This window comes from Rattus rattus, chromosome 3 (assembly GCF_011064425.1).
Source record: "Rattus rattus isolate New Zealand chromosome 3, Rrattus_CSIRO_v1, whole genome shotgun sequence".
In the NCBI taxonomy this organism is placed as follows: domain Eukaryota; kingdom Metazoa; phylum Chordata; class Mammalia; order Rodentia; family Muridae; genus Rattus; species Rattus rattus.
Window position 1 is genome coordinate 221,535,544 of NC_046156.1, and position 21,456 is coordinate 221,556,999.

A 21,456-nucleotide genomic window follows, 5' to 3' on the forward strand; every position below is an offset into this window, starting at 1 on the left:
TTGTGTGAACTTGTTATTCCACCATGGATTGTGTTCCTCTTTCTCTACATTCTCAGCAGCATTTGCTGTCACCTGAGTTTTTGATGTTAGGCATTCTGACTGGTATAAGGTGAAATCTCAGGGTCGTTTTTATTTGCATTTCTCTGATGAATAAGGATGTTGAACATTTCCTTAAGTGTTTCTAGCCATGCAAGATTCCTCAGTTGAGAATTCTCTGTTTAGATCTGTACCCCATTTTTAATAAAGTTGTTTGGTTCCCTGGAGTCTAATTTCTTGAGTTATTTGTATATATTGGGTAATACCAGTCTATCAGATGTAGGGTTAGTAAAGATCTTTCCCCACTCTGTTGGCTGCCATTTTGTCCTATTGACAGTGTCCTTTGCCTTACAGAAGCTTTTCAATTTTATGAGGTCCCATTTGTCTACTCTTAATCTGAGAATATAAGTTATTGGTGTTCTGTTCAGGAAATTTTCTGCTGTGCCCAAGTATTTGACACTCATCCCCAATATCTCTTCTATTAGATTTAGCATATCTAGTTTTATGTGAATGTACTTGATCCACTTGGACTTGAACTTTGTACAAGGAGATAAGAATGGATTGATTTTTCATTGTTCCACATGCAGACTGACAGTTGAACCAAAACCATTTGTTGAAAATGCTGTTTTTTTCCACTGGATGGTTTTAGTTTCTTTGTCAAGGATGAAGTTATCATAGCTGTGTGGATTCATTTCTGGGTCTTTCAGTTGTGTTGCATTGATTTAATTGCATGTCCTTGTACAAATCCCATGCAGTTTTTTTTTTTTAATAACTATTCCTCTATAGTATAGCTTGAAGTCAGGTATGGTGATTCCCCAAGAACTTCTTTTATTGTTGAGAATAGTTTTTGCTATCTTGTGTTTTTTGTTATTCCAAATGAATTTGAGAATTGCTCTTTCTAACTCTATGAAGAATTGAGTTGGAATTTTGATGGGGATTACATGGAATCTGTGGATTGCTTTTGGTAAGGTGGCCATTTTTACATATTATTCCTGCCAATTCATGAGCATAGGAGATATATCTATATTCTGAGGTCTTTGATTTCTTTCTTCAGAAACTTGAAGTTCTTGTCATATAGATTTGTCACTAGATATTTTATATTAATTGTGACTATAGTACAGGGTGTCATTTCCCTAATTTCTTTCTCAGTCTATTTATCCTTTGAGTACAGGAAGGCTACTGATTTGCTTGAGTTAATTTATTTTTTATTTTTGCATCTTTAACTTGGGTATTTCTTATTTACATTTTGATTGTTATTCTCTTTCCCAGTTTCAGGGACAACATCCCCATAACCCCTCCACCTCCCCTTCTCTATGAGTGTTCCCCTCCCCATTCTCCCCCCATTACCGCCCTCCCCCCAACAAACACATTTACTGGGGATTCAGTCTTGGCAGTACCAAGGGCTTCCCCTTCCACTGGTGCTCTTACTAGGTTATTCATTGCTACCTATGAGGTTGGAGCCCAGGGTCAGTCCATGTATAGTCTTTGGGTAGTGGCCTAGTCCCCGGAAGCTCTGGTTGGATGGCATTGTTGTTCATATGGGGTCTCAAGCCCCTTCAAGCTCTTTCAGTCCTTTCTAAGATTCCTTCAATGGGGGTCCCATTCTCAGTTCAGTGGTTAAATGATGGCATTTGCCTATGTATTCTGGCTGTGTCTCTCAGGAGAGATCTACATCCGGTTCCTGTTGGCCTGCACTTCTTTGCTTCATCCATCTTATCTAGTTTGGTGACTGTATATGTATGGGCCACATGTGGGTCAGGCTCTGAATAGGTGTTCCTTCTGCCTCTGTTCTAAACTTTGCCTCCCTTTTGAGTTAGTTTTTACATCCAGCCACTTTGCTGAAGTTGTTTATCAGTTGTAGGAACTCTCTGGTAGAATTTTTGGGGTCACTTATGTTTACTATCCCATCTTCTGCACAGTGATATTATGACTTCCTTCCTACCAATTTGTATCTCTTCAATCTTCTTTTGTTGTCTAACTACTCTGGCTAGAACTTTGAGTTCTATAGTGAAAAGGCAAGGAGAGAGTGGGCAGTGTTGCTTTGTCCCTTATTTTAATGGTATTCCTTTGAGTTTCTCTCCATTTAGTTTGATGTTGGTTATTGATTTGCTGTACAGTGCTTTTACTATATCTAGGTATGAATCTTGAATTCCTGATCTCTCCAAAAACTTTTAGCATGAGTGGGTGTTGTATTCTTTTTAAAGGCTTTTTCAGCATCTAGTGAGATGATCGTATGTTTTTGTTTCCTTTAAGTTTGTTTATGTAGTGGATTATATTGATGCATTTCTGTACAGTGAACCATTCCTGCATTCCTGGAATGAAGCCTACTTGATCATGGTGAATGATCATTTTGATGTGTTTTTGGATTTGGTTTGGGAGAGTTGTGTTGAGTATTTTTGCGTTGATATTCATTAGGAAGTTTGGTCTGTAGTTATCTTTCTTTGTTGGGTTTTTCTATCATTCACGTATTAGTTTAAATGTGGCTTCATAGAAAGAATTGGGTAATGTTCCTTCTGTTTTTATTTTTTTGGAATAGTTTGACAAGTATTGGAATTAGATCTTTTTTGATAGTCTAATAGAATTCTGCACAACACCATGTGGCCCTGGGACTTTTTTTGGTTGGGAGATTTCTAATGACTGCTTATATTTCCTTAGGGGTTATGGGGCTGTTTAGGTGATTTATGTGTTCCTGATTTAACTTTGGTACCCAGTATCCAAATAGAAAATCATCCCTTTCATCCATGTTCTCCAGTTTTGTTGGTTATAGCCTTTTGTAGTAAGATCTGATTTTTTTTTAATTTCCTCAGTTTCTGTTGTTATGTGTCCCTTTTCATTCCTGATTTTGTTGATTTTGATATTCTCTTTGGGTCCTCTGGTTAGTCTGGCTAAGGGTTTATCTATCTTGTTCATTTTCTCAAAGAATCAGCTCCTAGTTTTGTTGATTCTTTGTATAGTTCTCTTCGTTTCTATTTGGCTGATTTTACCCCTGAGTTTGATTATTTCCTGGTGCCTCTTCCTTTTGGTTATATTTGTTTTTCTTTGTTCTAGAGCTTTCGGATGAATTGTCAAGCTGCTAGTTTATGATCTCTCCCATTTCTTTACAGAGGCACTCAGGGCTATGAGTTTTCCTGTTATCATTGCTTTCATTGTGACACATAAGTTTGGATATGTTGTGCTTTCACTTTTATTAAATTCTAAAAAGTCTTTAATATTTTTCTTTACTTTTTCTCTGACCAAGTTATCATTGAGTAGATAGTTGTTCAGCTTCCACATTTATGTAGGCTTTCTGTTATTTTTCTTGCTCCTGATGACCAGCCATAGTCCATGGTGATCTGATAGAATATATGGCATTAAATCAATGTTCTTGTATCTGTTGAGGGTTTATTTTGTGTCTGAATATATTGTTGATTTTTTAGAAGGTAGAAGGTACCATGAGGTGCCAAGAAGAAGGTATATTCTTTTTTTTTTTTAATTAACTTGAGTATTTCTTATATACATTTCAAGTGTTATTCCCTTTCCCAGTTTCCAGGCAAACATCCCGCTCCCCGCTCCCCCTTCCCCTTCTTTATGGGTATTCACCTCCCCATCCTCGCCCCATTGCTGCCCTCTCCCCACCATCTAGTTCCCTGGGGGTTCAGTCTTGGCCGGACCCAGGGCTTCCCCTTCCACTGGTGCTCTTACTAGGATATTCATTGCTACCTATGAGGTCAGAGTCCAGGGTCAGTCCATGTATAGTCTTTGGGTAGTGGCTTAGTCCTGGAAGCTCTGGTTGGTTGGCATTGTTGTACATATGGGGTCTCGAGCTCCTTCAAGCTCTTCCAGTTCTTTCTCTGATTCCTTCAACGGGGGTCCTGTTCTCAGTTCAGTGGTTTCCTGCTGGCATACGCCTCTGTATTTGCTGTAGTCTGGCTGTGTCTCTCGGGAGAGATCTACATCCGGTTCCTATCGGCCTGCACTTCTTTGCTTCATCCATCTTGTCTAATTGGATGGCTGTATATGCATGGGCCATATGTGGGGCAGGCTCTGAATGGGTGTTCCTTCTGTGTCTGTTTTAATCTTTGCCTCTCTATTCCCTGCCAAGGGTATTCTTGTTCCCCTTTTGAAGAAGGAGTGAAGCATTCACATTTTGATCATCCGTCTTGAGTTTCATTTGTTCTAGGCATCTAGGGTAATTCAAGCATTTGGGCTAATAGCCACTTATCAATGAGTACATACCGTGCGTGTTTTTCTGTGATTGGGTTACCTCACTCAGGATGATATTTTGCAGTTCCAACCATTTGCCTACGAATTTCATAAAGTCGTTGTTTTTGATAGCTGAGTAATATTCCATTGTGTAGATGTACCACATTTTCTGTATCCATTCCTCTGTTGAAGGGCATCTGGGTTCTTTCCAGCTTCTGGCTACTATAAATAAAGCTGCTATGAACATAGTGGAGCATGTGTCTTTTTTATATGTTGGGGCACCTTTTGGGTATATGCCCAAGAGAGGTATAGCTGGATCCTCAGGCAGTTCAATGTCCAATTTTCTGAGGAACCTCCAGATTGATTTCCAGAATGGTTGTAAAAGTCTGCAATCCCACCAACAATGGAGGAGTGTTCCTCTTTAACCGCATCCTCGCCAGCATCTGATGTCACTAGAGTTTTTGATCTTAGCCATTCTCACTGGTGTGAGGTGAAATCTCAGGGTTGTTTTGATTTGCATTTCCCTTATGACTAAACATGTTGAAAATTTCTTTAGGTGTTTCTCAGCCATTCGGCATTCCTCAGCTGTGAATTCTTTGTTTAGCTCTTAATAGGGTTATTTGACTCCCTGCGGTCTAACTTCTTGAGTTCTTTGTATATTTTGGAGATAAGGCCTCTATCTGTTGTAGGATTGGTAAAGATCTTTTCCCAATCTGTTGGTTGCCGTTTTGTCCTAACCACAGTGTCCTTTGCCTTACAGAAGCTTTGCAGTTTTATGAGATCCCTTTTGTCAATTCTTGATCTTAGAGCATAAGCCATTGGTGTTTTGTTCAGGAAATTTTTTCCAGTGCCCATGTGTTCCAGATGCTTCCCTAGTTTTTCTTCTATTAGTTTGAGTGTGTCTGGTTTGATGTGGAGGTCCTTGATCCACTTGGACTTAAGCTTTGTACAGGGTGATAAGCATGGATCGATCTGCATTCTTCTACATGTTGACCTCAGTTGAACCAGCACCATTTGCTGAAAATGCTATCTTTTTTCCATTGAATGGTTTTGGATTCTTTGTCAAAAATCAAGTGCCCATAGGTCTGTGGGTTCATTTCTGGGTCTTCAATTCTGTTCCATTGGTCTATCTGTCTGTCTCTGTACCAATACCATGCAGTTTTTATCACTATTGCTCTGTAATACTGCTTGAGTTCAGGGATAGTGATTCCCCCTGAAGTCCTTTTATTGTTGAGGATAGTTTTAGGTATCCTGGGTTTTTTTGTTATTCCAGATGAATTTGCAAATTGTTCTGTCTAACTCTTTGAAGAATTGGATTGGTATTTTGATGGGGATTGCATTGAATCTGTAGATCGCTTTTAGTAGAATGGCCATTTTTACTATATTAATCCTGCCAATCCATGAGCATGGGAGATCTTTCCATCTTCTGAGATCTTCTTCAATTTCTTTCTTCAGAGTCTTGAAGTTCTTGTTGTACAAATCTTTTACTTGCTTGGTTAAAGTCACACCGAGGTACTTTATATTATTTGGATCTATTATGAAGGGTGTCGTTTCCCTAATTTCTTTCTCGGCTTGTTTCTCTTTTGTGTAGAGGAAGGCTACTGATTTATTTGAGTTAATTTTATACCCAGCCACTTTGCTGAAGTTGTTTATCAGCTTTAGTAGTTCTCTGGTGGAACTTTTGGGATCACTTAAATATACTATCATATCATCTGCAAATAGGGATATTTTGACTTCTTCTTTTCCGATCTGTATCCCCTTGACCTCCTTTTGTTGTCTTATTGCTCTGGCTAGAACTTCAAGAACTATATTGAATAATTAGGGAGAGAGTGGGCAGCCTTGTCTATTCCCTGATTTTAGTGGGATTGCTTCAAGTTTCTCTCCATTTAGTTTAAAGTTAGCAACTGGTTTGCTGTATATGGCTTTTACTATGTTTAGGTATGGGCCTTGAATTCCTATTCTTTCCAGGACTTTTATCATGAAGGGGTGTTGAATTTTGTCAAATGCTTTCTCAGCATCTAATGATATGATCATGTGGTTTTGTTCTTTCAGTTTGTTTATATAATGGATCACGTTGATGGTTTTCCATATATTAAACCATCCCTGCATGCCTGGGATGAAGCCTACTTGATCATGGTGGATGATTGCTTTGATGTGTTCTTGGATTGGTTTGCCAGAATTTTATTGAGTATTTTTGCATCGATATTCATAAGGGAAATTGGTCTGAAGTTCTCTTTCTTTGTTGGGTCTTTGTGTGGTTTAGGTATAAGAGTAATTGTGGCTTCATAGAAGGAATTGGTGAGTGTTCCATCTGTTTCAATTTTGTGGAATAGTTTGGATAATATTGGTATGAGGTCTTCTATGAAGGTCTGATAGAATTCTTTACTAAACCTGTCTGGACCTGGGCTCTTTTTAGTTGGGAGACCTTTAATGACTGCTTCTATTTCCTTAGGAGTTATGGGGTTGTTTAACTGGTTTATCTGTTCCTGATTTAACTTCGGTACCTGGTATCTGTCTAGGAAATTGTCCATTTCCTGTAGATTTTCAAGTTTTGTTGAATATAGGCTTTTATAGTAAGATCTGGTGATTTTTTGAATTTCCTCTGAATCTGTAGTTATGTCTCCCTTTTCATTTCTGATTTTGTTAATTTGGACACACTCTCTGTGTCCTCTCGTTAGTCTGGCTAAGGGTTTATCTATCTTGTTGATTTTCTCAAAGAACCAACTTTTGGTTCTGTTGATTCTTTCTATGGTCCTTTTTGCTTCTACTTGGTTGATTTAGGCTCTGAGTTTGATTATTTCCTGCTTTCTACTCCTCCTGGGTGTATTTGCTTCTTTTTGTTCTAGAGCTTTTAGGTGTGCTGTCAAGCTGCTGACATATGCTCTTTCCTGTTTCTTTCTGCAGGCACTCAGCGCTATGAGTTTTCCTCTTAGCACAGCTTTCATTGTGTCCCATAAGTTTGGGTATGTTGTACCTTCATTTTCATTAAATTCTAAAAAGTTTTTAATTTCTTTCTTTATTTCTTCCTTGACCAGGTTATCATTGAGTAGAGCATTGTTCAATTTCCACGTATATGTGGGCATTCTTCCCTTATTGTTATTGAAGACCAGTTTTTAGGCCGTGGTGGTCCGATAGTACGCATGGGATTATTTCTATCTTTCTGTACCTGTTGAGGCCCGTTTTTTGACCAATTATATGGTCAATTTTGGAGAAAGTACCATGAGGAGCTGAGAAGAAGGTATATCCTTTTGCTTTAGGATAGAATGTTCTATAAATATCTGTTAAGTCCATTTGGCTCATGACTTCTCTTAGTCTGTCTACGTCTCTGTTTAATTTCTGTTTCCATGATCTGTCCATTGATGAGAGTGGGGTGTTGAAATCTCCTACTATTATTGTGTGAGGTGCAATGTGTGTTTTGAGCTTTAGTAAGGTTTCTTTTACGTATGTAGGTGCCCTTGTATTTGGGGCATAGATATTTAGGATTGAGAGTTCATCTTGGTGGATTTTTCCTTTGATGAATATAAAGTGTCCTTCCTTATCTTTTTTGATGACTTTTAGTTGGAAATTGATTTTATTTGATATTAGAATGGCTACTCCAGCTTGCTTCTTCAGACCATTTGCTTGGAAAGTTGTTTCCCAGCCTTTCACTCTGAGGTAGTGTCTGTCTTTGTCTCTGAGGTGTGTTTCCTGTAGGCAGCAGAATGCAGGGTCCTCGTTGTGTATCCAGTTTGTTAATCTATGTCTTTTTACTGGGGAGTTGAGGCCATTGATGTTGAGAGATATTAAGGAATAGTGATTATTGCTTCCTGTTGTATTCATATTTGGATGTGAGGTTATGTTTGTGTGCTTTTCTTCTCTTTGTTTTGTTGCCAAGACGATTAGTTTCTTGCTTCTTCTAGGGTATAGCTTGCCTCCTTATGTTGGGCTTTACCATTTATTATCCTTTGTAGTGCTGGATTTGTGGAAAGATATTGTGTAAATTTGGTTTTGTCATGGAATATCTTGGTTTCTCCATCTATGTTGATTGAGAGTTTTGCAGGATACAGTAACCTGGGCTGGCATTTGTGTTCTCTTAGGGTCTGTATGACATCAGTCCAGGATCTTCTGGCCTTCATAGTTTCTGGCGAAAAGTCTGGTGTGATTCTGATAGGTCTGCCTTTATATGTTACTTGACCTTTTTCCCTTACTGCCTTTAATATTCTTTCTTTATTTTGTGCGTTTGGTGTTTTGACTATTATGTGACGGGAGGTGTTTCTTTTCTGGTCCAATCTATTTGGAGTTCTGTAGGCTTCTTGTATGCCTATGGGTATCTCTTTTTTTAGGTTAGGGAAGTTTTCTTCTATGATTTTGTTGAAGATATTTACTGGTCCTTTGAGCTGGGAGTCTTCACTCTCTTCTATACCTATTATCCTTAGGTTTGATCTTCTCATTGAGTCCTGGATTTCCTGTATGTTTTGGACCAGTAGCTTTTTCTGCTTTACATTATCTTTGACAGTTGAGTCAATGATTTCTATGGAATCTTCTGCTCCTGAGATTCTCTCTTCCATCTCTTGTATTCTGTTGGTGATGCTTGTATCTACAGCTCCTTGTCTCTTCTTTTGGTTTTCTATATCCAGGGTTGTTTCCATGTGTTCTTTCTTGATTGCTTCTATTTCCATTTTTAATTCCTTCAACTGTTTGATTGTGTTTTCCTGGAATTCTTTCAGGGGTTTTTGTGACTCCTCTCTATGGGCTTCTACTTGTTTATTTATGTTTTCCTGGAATTCTTTTAGGGATTTTTGTGACTCCTCTCTATGGGCTTCTACTTGTTTATTTATATTTTCCTGGAATTCTTTTAGGAATTTTTGCGATTCCTCTCTGTAGGCTTCTACTTGTTTATTTATGTTTTCCTGTGTTTCTCTAAGGGAGTTCTTCATGTCTTTCTTGAAGTCCTCCAACATCATGATCAAATATGATTTTGAAACTAGATCTTGCTTTTCTGGTGTGTTCGGATAATCCATGTGTGCTTTGGTGGGAGAATTGGGCTCCGATGATGCCATGTAGTCTTGGTTTCTGTTGCTTGGGTTCCTGCACTTGCCTCTCGCCGTCAGATTATCTCTAGTGTTACTTTGTTCTGCTATTTCTGACAGTGGCTAGACTGTCTTATAAGCCTGTGTTTCAGGAGTGCTGTAGACCTGTTTTCCTGTTTTCTTTCAGCCAGTTATGGGGACAGAATGTTCTGCTTTCGGGCATGTAGTTTTTCCTCTCTACAGGTCTTCAGCTGTTCCTGTGGGCCTGTGTCTTAAGTTCACCAGGCAGGTCGTTTGTAGCAGAAAAGTTGGTCTTACCTGTGGTCCCGATGCTCACGTTTGCTCGAGGGGTGTTGCCTATGAGCTCTCCTCGGCCTCAGCAACCAGGAAGATCTGTGCCGCCCTTTCCGGGAGGTTCCGTGCACCAGGGTTCCAGATAGCTTTTGGTGTTTTCCTCTGGGATCAGTACTGTGTGCAGCGTGCAGTCTCTTCTGGTTTCCCAGGTGTGTCTGCCTCTCTGAAGGTTTAGCTCTCCCTCCCACGGGATTTGGGTGCGGAGAACTGTTTATCCGGTCGGTCCCTTCAGGTGCGGTGTCTCAGACGCAGTGGACCTGCTGCTCCTGGGCCCTCCTCTACGGGTACCCAGAGGCCGTATACAGTTTCCTCCTGGGCCAGGGACGTGGGCAGGGGTGGACAGCGTTGGTGGTCTCCTCCGCTCTGCTACCTCAGGAGTGCCCGCCCGACCAGGCGTCGAGGGCTCCCCTCCACGGGGCCTGGGAGCAGAGAGCTGCTGAGGGCAGGGATCCGCCGGCCCCGGACTCTGGCCAAACCGAAATTCTTGTTTCTAAAGCACACTCCTCAAGTGAGCATTACAGCAACCTCCCTGTCACGTCTCTGATGTATCTACTTATCTGATGTGCAAGTCTAGGGAGCTTTTTGAAGATCTGAGTGTCCCTCTAGGTCCCAGCTCTCAGCCCCAACAGCTAGTACGCTGCTTGATGGCTGTCAGGGTGGTCAGCAGCACCAGGTATGGTCTTTTCCAGCGAGGCTCGAGTGTCTGGGCTCCGTGTCTTTGTATGTAGCTGCAGTCTCGGACCTGAAAGTGATGAGATGTCTCAGGGGTCCCCAGGGCATAGGCTGCTGCCAGCTGTGACCAGATTTCTTTCTGTATCACCTGTAGGTCTTTTAGCCTGGCATACAAATCATTATTACTATGACATGTTGGTTCAGTAACATCATCTAATACAGTCAGAGGAGCTGAGGCCCCATATAAGATCTCAAAGGGGGTAAGGCTGAATCTGGAAGGGGTATTTCTTGCTCTGAAGAGAGCAAGAGGGAAGGAGTGCCACCCAGTCTGCGCCAGTCTCCATGGTCAATTTGGTCAGGGACTCTTTTATAGTTTTATTTATTTACTCTACCTGTCCTGAACTTTGAGGTCTGTAAATACAACGTAATTTCCAATCGACCTCTACATACTTGGCCACACCCTGGCTTACCTTGGCAATGAAAGTAGGGCCATTGTCTGACCAGATTACCTTGGGCACTCCAGACCTGGGGAAGATTTCTTCCAGTATATTCTTGATGACTACCGAGGCCGTCTCTTGCTTTGTGAGGAAAGCTTCTATCTATTCCTGGAAAGGTATCTACAAGCACTAGGAGATACTTGTGATCATGTTTTCCTGGTTTTATCTCAGTGAAATTCACTTCGACTTTTCACTAAACTCTCTAGGTCTCTTTGCCCTGTTTGCTTGCTAAGCATTCACTTACTGACATACCTTATATTTTTTACTGCCTCTCTGGATAGAATCATAAAGTCTATTACATACATCTTAACTACTTGGACAAGCATCTTATCTAAGTGAGTCCATTTCTGTATTTGGCAAAGTGAGTCTTTTGTTTGTTCTCTGAGGAATGTAGTTTTCCCTCAAGTGTGCCATTGTCTTTTTTTTTTTCATTTAAGCAATTTGGGCCTTTTCTTCTGTTGTACATTCTAAGTGACACCATCCCTTAGTCCAATCCCAGTTCCCAATGGCTGTCTTTTGCAGGCCTGTAACCAGGATAGGCTCCTGCATAGCCATTTTTCGAGCCACTTGATCTGCTTGGTTATTGCCCCATGCCACTGAATCTCTTCCTTCCTGATATCCTGTGCAATGAATAGTACTCGCAGTTGTTGGCTTCACCAGGGCATCCAAGAGATGGCAAAGGCATCTGCAGCACTGATGTGCTGGGGGGGGGTTAAGGTTCAGCCATCCCAGATGACATTGTGTTGTCCACCATGGCAGCACCCACTTATCTCTGACCTTCATGAAGAGAAGTGTTCCTGTCTGTAGACAAGGTAGCCTCAGCTTTCAGCAGGGGTCAATCAGCCAGTTGCAGAGGTCTTTCCTCCACCCATGGGCTTTTGCCAGTACTTGACACTCGTGCTATGGTGGCTCCAGGTCAGGATTGGGCAGCAAGGTGACCAGATTGCCCCCAACCGGTGGAGAATCTAGTCCATGGCAGCTGACCAGTGGTCCCATCTTTTGGGACATTCTATTCAGAGGCAAAACAACAGCCACTCTATCACAGTTTAAGTCCTGAATTGGGTGATAATTGTTAGTGCCCGGCTGGCAGGAACAGTGTGTTCCAGGCAGAATGGCACTAAGCCACACATCTCCCAGCATCAGGTACTGGTGCACTGAGACAGGCCTTAAGCTCCACATACATAGTCTGTAGATACATATATACATGGCCTCACCCAGCCAATTCAGCCTAGACAAGCCATTTTGGAGAGCAAATTTCTCATGAGCAAGGGATAGGGGCAGTCAGGGATGACCATGAACTAGTGGGTTACCCAGCCCACGTCAAGGTCCACTGTTCTTCGGGCAGTCCATAAGTATTGTTTGTTGCAGAAGCCCCCTGTACCCTAGGTCTTTGGATACTGGCCCACTGGGGCATAGGAGCACAGAGCATTGGGTCCCTGTATCCACAAAACAACTGGGTGGGCTTCCCTTCTATCTCTGTGCATAGCCAGTAGACTAGGACCAAGAGGCTCTCCAGTGGCCCCTCTTGGGCCTCCAGTGCCTTTCTGGGGCAGTCCCTGACCCAGTGTCCTTTTTCTTTGCATTAGGTACACTGATCTTTAGCCAGGAATTCTCTTCTGTTGCCAGGTACTGTCTTCCTAGGTTCCCTAACTACTGTGGCCAGTATATGTTCCTCTCTTGACTTTTACCTCTCTTTATCTCTCTAGCTTCCTCTTCTTTTTGTCTCTTTTCTTCCCTAGCTTTCTGCTCTTTTTATCCTCTTTCTTTCTTTCTTTCTTTCTTTCTTTCTTTCTTTCTTCCTTTCTTTCTTTCTTTTTTCAGTCTCTCTGTCTGCATCTTCTTCTACAGCTATTAGGTGCTGTCCACTTTTGTGCACAGACCCTGAACCACACATCAAACTTATTTTCTCTGCAACTTACAATAACTCTCTCAGTGACTTAGCTTAACCCTTCAAGTTTCTGCAACTTTTTCTTCATATCTTTTCCTTACTTTAGCAAAATTGGTGGGCAGTTTTTTTCAGCCCCTCAGAAACCCACCATTGGAGTCTGACGGTAGACCTGACTCTATCTATCTTCAGGCATATTGAAGTCAACAGGCAGAAGTGAGGACCTTCCATCTGTATCTGGAACATTTTTTCTGGCCTCTAGTAGGATTCTGTATTTCCTGTAACAGCTACTAACAAGCATCTCAAGTGTGATGGCGAGAAAATAAGAGTCCAGAAAATAGAGGTCCGCCAGGACAAATAGCATTCAGTCACACAGAACAACAATCAAAAGATTAACAGACAAACAATAGAAGTGCGCACAAAAACAAAAAACAAGCGGCTGCCGCGAGATCAGCACAAAACTGAACTAATTTAGAAGGGAGCTTACAACGATAGATGAAGGAAAGCGGATTCCACATCACTCTTCCTTCTCAACCACAGACAGATGGATGACAGCAGATCAAAAATAATGGTTAAGTCAAGGGGGCCTTCTGGAGGCCAGCCAATATCAAACGCTGGCCACGCTAAGGAGCAAAAAGTCTGCCACGGTACAAATTATGTGCTCTAGCAGTCCAGTGGTCTAAAGTCAAACTCAGCAGTCCCATCGTCAAAGTCACAAGTAACACACAACAAAGACCTAAAACACAAAGACAAAGACTACTCTAGAAATACAGATGGCTGGGAGGACAGGTCTCTTCTCCAGCCCAGGAGAATCAGCGAATCCTCACTGGCACCCAGACGGGAATCTCCCAGGCATCCCTGGGGTTCCCCCAGACCCCCTGGGATGTCTCCCAGGGCAGCACAATCGGTGAGCCCCTGGCACATCTACCACTCACACTCTCGTCTCTCCTGAGACACGAGCCTCCCTTCTCAGCCTGAGACAGGAGCACTGCAAAACCAGAACTCCAGAACTCACGAGCAAATACAGACCCAGAGTAGCAAATACAGACCCAGAGCAGCAAATACAGACCCAGAATTTAGCCGGTACAAAACACAAGGACACAGACAAAGACACAGATACTATCTCACCTTCAAGTGGGTCTTTGGAGACGAGGGTGGTCGCTGATTCCCCAAATGAAAGACCCCCAGAACGGGGAGACCCTCACTCAAGTCTCAGGATGATGCGACCCCTCAAGAACTCACGTGTGACCATCCTTGTTGTAATAAACATGAGGTTTACTGACTTCTTAACTGCATTTTTTATTCTTTCAGAACAGGTCATTGAAACAGAAAATAAGAGAGAATCAATGAAACTCACCGATGTTATGAACCAAATGGATTTATCTACAGAACCATTCACCCAAAAACACAAGAATATACTTTCTTCTGAGTACCTCAGTATCTTCTCCAAAATTCTTCTCTATATAATCTGGCACAAAGCAAGTCTCAATAGATACAAGAAGATTGAAATAATCTCTTGTATCCTATCAAATCAGACTTCAACAACAGAAAAATGAGAAAGCCCACATATTCATGGAAACTAAAAAACTCTCCAGTCAATGATAACTTGATTAGGGAAGAAAGAAAGAAAGAAAGAAAGAAAGAAAGAAAGAAAGAAAGAGAGAGAGAGAGAGAGAGAGAGAGAGAGAGAGAGGGAGGGAGGGAGGGAGGGAGGGAGGGAGGGAGGAAGGAAGGAAGGAAGAAAGACCTTTCTAGATTTCAATAAATGAAAGAACAACATACTCAAAGTTATGGGACACAATGAAAGCAGTGCTACGAGGAAAATTCATAACACTGAGTGCCTTCATAAAGAAATTGGGGAGATCTCATACTAGCAATTTAACAGCACACCTGGAAGCCCTCAAAGTTAAATAGATCAGGTAAACAATGGAAACAGTCCCAGAACCCCTAGAGAAATAGAAGCAATCATTAAAATCTCTCAATAGAGGAGAATGAGAGGGGTGGTGTTGTGGATCAGGTGTGGGGAAGGACAAGAGAGATTGCTAGATGGCCATGAAAAAGAATAGTAATCTGCAACTGACAGGGGTATGGAGATGAAGGGGATCTCCTAGATAAGACAGAGACCTAGGATAAGGGAGACACCCAAGCATGAACAGGGGTAACTTTAACTATGACTCACTACATTTGGGATATAGTACTTGTAGCCAGGCAGGAGCCCCAAAAGACTTTCAACCCAAAATTTATTCCATCTAGAAGTAATGTAGGCAGAGGGATGAGGCAGAGACTGAGGGAATGACCAACCAATTACAGGGCAAACTTGAGAGCAATCCCATGGCAAGCACCAAACCCTACCACAATTAACAATACTCTGTTATGCTTGTAGACAGGATAAAGTTGTCCTCTGAGAGGCTCCACATAGCAGCTGATTCAGACATATACCAACAACCACAACCAAATAGTCAATAGAGTGTGGGAACTCTTGTGGAAGATTAGGAGGGAGGATTTTGGGCCCCGAAGAGGATAGGAATTCCATAGGAAAATCAACAGAGTCAACTAGCATGGACCACTGGGACTCTCAGAGTCTGAATATACACTGGCTGTTCTATGCCTCCCTTCACATATGTAGTAGATATATAACTTGTTCTTCATGTGGGTTATGGAACATCTGGAATGGGGACTATCCCAAAAGCTGTTGCCTGGATGGGGATATGTTCTTCTAGTTAGGCTGCTTTGTCTGTTCTAAATGGCAGAGGAAGCAGCTAACAGATCTCATATTAGTAACTGAACAACACACCTGAAAGCTCTAGATGAAAAAGATGTAGGCATATCCAAGAGTAGACAGAAGGAAATAGTTAAACTGAGTGTTGAAATCAATCAAATAGAAACTAAGAGAGCAATACAAAGAATCGCCAAAACCATGAGGTGATTCTTTGGGAAAAAATTCAACAAGATAGACAAACCTTTAGTCAAACTAACAAAAAGAAACAGAGAAAAAATCCAAATTAACAAAATAAAAAGTGAAAAGGGACAAACAACTGATACTGAGGAAATTCAAACATTCATTAGGTCATACTTCAAAAGCCTGTACTTAAAATAATAATAATAAAAAAAACTGGAAGATCTAAAGGAAATGAATGGTTTTCTAGACAGATACCACATATCAAAGTTAAACCAAGATCAGGTAAATTATCTATTCAGTTCCATAACCTCTAAGAAAATAGAAGTAGTCATTAAAATTCTCACACCCCAAAAAAGCCCAGGGCCACTTGGTTTTAGGGCAGAATTCTACCAAACTTTCAAAGAAGAAATAACACTTTGTTCCTCAAACTATTCTATAAAAGAACACAGAAGGAATACTCCTTAATTCATTCTATGAAAACACAATTACCCTGGTAACCAAACTATACAAAGACTCAACAAACAAAAACTTCAGACCAATTTTTACTTATGAACATCAATGTAAAATTATTCAATAATATTATTGCATATCAAATTCAAGACTACACCAGAAACATCATTCACCATGATCAATTATACTTCATTCCAGGGATTCAGGAATAGTTCAATATATGGAAGTCCATCAATGAAATCCACCATATGAACATCTGAAGGGGGGAAAAAAATCACCTGATCATCTCATTAGATGCTGTAAAAGTCTTTGACACAATTTAGCTGCCCTTTACGTTAAAAGTCTTAGAGGGATCAGGTATTCAAGGAGCATATCTAAAAATAATGAAAGCTATATACAGCAAGCCAATAGTCAACATCACATTAACTAGAGAGAAACTTAAAGCAATCTCACTAAAACTAGGAACAAGACACAGCTTCCCACTCTCTCTCAATCTACTCAATATAGTACTTGAAGTTCTAGCTAGATCAATGAGACAACAGAAGAGGATCAAGGAGGCTACAAATTGTAAAGAAAGAAATCAAGGCGTCACTATTCATGAATAATATCATAATATACAAAAGCAATCCTCAAAAATTCTACCAGAGTACTCTTACAGCTGATAAATAACTTCAGCAAAGTGGCTAGATATAAATTTAACTCAAAGAAATCAGTAGCTCTCCTTTATACAAATGATGAATGGGCATAGAAAGAAATTAGGAAATAACACCCTTTAGAATAGTAAAAAATAATATAAAATATCTACATATAACTATAGCAAAGCAAGTAAAAGATCTGTACAATAAGAACTTCAAGACCTTGATGAAAGAAATGGAAGTAGATATCAAAGATGGGAAGATCTCCCATGTTCATGGATTGGGAGGATTACCATAGTGACAATGACTATCTTACCTGAGGAAATCTACAGATTTAATGCAATCCTCATCAAAATTCCAACACGATCCTTTACACACCATGAAAAAACAATTCTCAACCTCATGCAGAAAACCAAAAACACAGGAATGCCAAAACATTCCTCAACAATAAAAGAACCTATGGAGAAATCATCATCCCGTACCTCAAGCTATAGTATACAGCAGTAGCAATAAAAATTGCCTGGTATTGGTATCTAAACAGACAGGTTGATTAATGGAATTGAATTGAAGATGTAGAAATAAACATACATGTAGCTACTTATATTACAAGTGCTATAAAAATGCTATGTTTCCCCAAAACTTTTTGCATAAGAGGGTCAGCATGTAGCTTCTAGTTGCTATATAATGATGCCAGCAGTCAATACCTGGGGAGGACAGACAGAGGCAAGATTTTTAGTATTTCCTGGGTGTGGGGCCATGAGGAGAGGAAGCAGATCTGCCATGCTTTAGGAGAGTGTGGAAAGAGTTAAGGCAGAGGCCACAGTGGGGTAGAGAAGCCTGGGCCAAGAAAGTGCAGCCCAAAGGGCTGGGCAAATAAGTTCAGAGTGGCCAAGAATAAACATAGAAATTAGAAAGCAGAAACTAGAAGTTATTGATGGGAAGTAGATTCTAGCAGAATAGAGGCTAGGCAATCTCCCAGTTATTGTTCTGCTTAAAGCATATTAAAATATAAAGAATGTTTGTGTTTTCCATTCAGAACCATAGACCATTGAGGTGGGAAGCAACACTGAGCCAGTATTTATTATTAAAATTAAGACAACACTCACAAACCTATGGACATTTGATTTTCAACAAAGAAACTAGAACTATACAACAGAAAAAGGAAAATACCTTTAACAAATGATGCTGGTCTAACTGGATATTTTCATGTAGAAGAATAAAAATAGATCCATATTTATCACTCTGCATAAAACACTAGTCCAAGTGGATGAAGGACATCAACAACAAACCAGATACTGTAAACCTAATAGAAGAGAGAATGGAAAAGAGAGAATGTGTCTCCTCGAACACATTGGTACAGGAGACAATTTCCTGAATAGAACACCAGTTGCTCAGGCTCTAAGATTAACAATTAATAAATGTGACCCCATGAAACTGAAAGGCTACTCTAATGTAAAGAATATTGTCAACCAGACAAAATGGCAACATACAGATTGGAAAAATATCTTTCCTAATCTTACATCTGACAGAGGTTAATATCTAAAATATATAAAGAACTTAAGAATTTAAACTCCAACAAATGAAATAATCCACTTTAAAAATCAAGCACAGAACTAAACAGAACTCTCAACAGAGGAATCTTGAATGGCCGAGAAGCACTTAAGAAATTCTCAACATCCTTAGTCATCAAAAAGGGCAAAAAAGAAGTAAAGAAAAAAGAATCCTCCATCTTGCAATAAGCTGATAAGAACTGACCAGACATCGAGGACTTTAAGCTTGAGCAAAAGGACCCAACAAGTTGTTCATTGTAAAGTGTGTGTGTGTGTGTGTGTGTGTGTGTGTGTGTGTGTGTGTGTGTGTATTGTTTATTGGTTTGTGTATGAGTGGAAGGCCATGTGGACATGTGTGTATTGCAGTACTTAGTGGGATTCAGAAAAATCTTATAAGTGTTGGTTTTTGGCCTCCACCAAGTGTAGAGTCTGGAGATTGAACCCAGGTCGTTATATTTGGCCAGAGGAAGCTTTGATCACTGAACCATCTCACCAGTGCTATATCTCACATATATTGATTTTCTTTTCTGAAATGCATGGCTACTGTATACAGGAAAATTATTGTTCAATTATAATTATTTTCTGAGTTAATGCTATTGGGAAGTTTTCATTGATATGCTTGATTATGTATTTCTAGTTAATTTACCTATTGTCTAACCATTTCTACTGATTTATCTATCTCACTAAAATATCTGTCTAGCTACTTATTCTTTTTTTTATTTATTATTTTTTTTATTTTTTTTATTAACTTGAGTATTTCTATATACATTTCAAGTGTTATTCCCCTTCCCAGTTTCTGGACAAACATCCCCCTAATCCCTCCCCCTCCCCTTCTTTATGGGTGTTTCCCTCCCCATCCTCCCCCCATTGCTGCCCTCCCCCCAACAATGACGTTCACTGGGTGTTCAGTCTTAGCAGGACTCAGGGCTTCCCCTTACACTGGTGCTCTTACTAGGATATTCATTGCTACCTATGAGGTCAGAGTCCAGGGTCAGTCCATGTATAGTCTTTAGGTAGTGGCTTAGTCCCTGGAAGCTCTGGTTGCTTGGCATTGTTGTACATATGGGGTCTCAAGTCCCTTCAAGCTCTTCCAGTTCTTTCTCTGATTCCTTCAACGGGGGTCCTATTCTCAGTTGAGTGGTTTGCTGTTGGCATTCGACTCTGTATTTGCTGAATTCTGGCTGTGTCTCTCAGGAGCGATCTACATCCGGCTCCTGGCGGCCTGCACTTCTTTGCTTCATCCATCTTGTCTAATTGGATGGCTGTATATGTATGGGCCACATGTGAGGTAGGCTCTGAATGGGTGTTCCTTCTGTGTCTGTTTTTTTGTTTTTGTTTTTCTTATTATTATTAACTTGAGTATTTCTTATATACATTTCGAGTGTTATTCCCTTTCCCGGTTTCCGGGCAAACATCCCCCTCCCCCTCCCCTTCCTTATGGGTGTTCCCCTCCCCACCCTCCCCCCATTGCCGCTCTCCCCCCAACAGTCTAGTTCACTGGGGGTTCAGTCTTAGCAGGACCCAGGGCTTCCCCTTCCACTGGTGTTCTTACTAGGATATTCATTGCTACCTATGAGGTCAGAGTCCAGGGTCAGTCCATGTATAGTCTTTAGGTAGTGGCTTACTCCCTGGAAGCTCTGGTTGGTTGGCATTGTTGTACATATGGGGTCTCGAGCCCCTTCAAGCTCTTCCACTTCTTTCTCTGATTCCTTCAACAGGGGTCCTATTCTCAGTTCAGTGGTTTGCTGCTGGCATTCCCCTCTGTATTTGCTGAATTCTGGCTGTGTCTCTCAGGAGCGATCTACATCCGGCTCCTGTCGGCCTGCACTTCTTTGCTTCATCCATCTTGTCTAATTGGGTGGCTGTATATGTATGGGTCACATGTGGGGCAGGCTCTGAATGGGTGTTCCTTCAGTCTCTGTTTTAATCTTTGCCTCTCTATTCCCTGCCAAGGGTATTCTTGTTCCCCTTTTAAAGAAGGAGTAAAGCATTCACATTTTGATCATCCGTCTTGAGTTTCATTTGTTCTAGGCATCTGAGGTAATTGAAGCATTTGGGCTAATAGCCACTTATCAATGAGTGCATACCATGTGTGTCTTTCTGTGATTGGGTTAGCTCACTCAGGATGATATTTTCCAGTTCCAACCATTTGCCTACGAATTTCATAAAGTCATTGTTTTTGATAGCTGAGTAATATTCCATCGTGTAGATGTACCACATTTTCTGTATCCATTCCTCTGTTGAAGGGCAACTGGGTTCTTTCCAGCTTCTGGCTATTATAAATAAGGCTGCTATGAACATAGTGGAGCACGTGTCTTTTTTATATGTTGGGGCATCTTGTGGGTATATGTCCAAGAGAGGTATAGCTGGATCCTCAGGCAGTTCAATGTCCAATTTTCTGAGGAACCTCAGACTGATTTCCAGAATGGTTGTGCAGTCTGCAACCCACCAACAATGGAGGTATTCCTCTTTCTCCATCCTCTCCAGCATCTGCTGTCACCTGAGTTTTTGATCTTAGCCATTCTCACTGGTGTGAGTTGAAATCTCAGGGCTTTTTTGATTTGCATTTCCCTTATGACTAAAGGTGTCGGACATCTCTTTAGGTGTTTCTCAGCCATTTGGCATTCATCAGCTGTGAATTCTTTGTTTAGCTCTGAACCCCATTTTTTAATAGGGTTATTTGTCTCCCTGCGGTCTAACTTCTTGAGTTCCTTGTATATTTTGGATATAAGGCCTCTATCTGTTGTAGGATTGGTAAAGATCTTTTCCCAATCTGTTGCTTGCTGTTTTGTCCTAACCACAGTGTCCTTTGCCTTACAGAAGCTTTGCAGTTTTATGAGATCCCTTTTGTCGATTCTTCATCTTAGAGCCATTGGTGTTTTGTTCAGGAAATTTTTTCCAGTGCCCATGTGTTCCAGATGCTTCCCTAGTTTTTCTTCTATTAGTTTGAGTGTGTCTGGTTTGATGTGGAGGTCCTTGATCCACTTGGATTTAAGCTTTGTACAGGGTGATAAGCATGGATCGATCTGCATTCTTCTACATGTTGACCTCCAGTTGAACCAGCACCATTTCTTGAAAATGCTATCTTTTTTCCATTTGATGGTTTTGGCTCCTTTGTCAAAAATCAAGTGACCATAGGTGTGTGGGTTCATTTCTGGGTCTTCAATTCTATTCCATTGGTCTATCTGTCTGTCTCTGTACCAATACCATGCAGTTTTTATCACTCTTGATCTGCAATACTACTTGAGTTCAGGATAGTGATTCCCCCTAAATGCTTTTATTGTTGA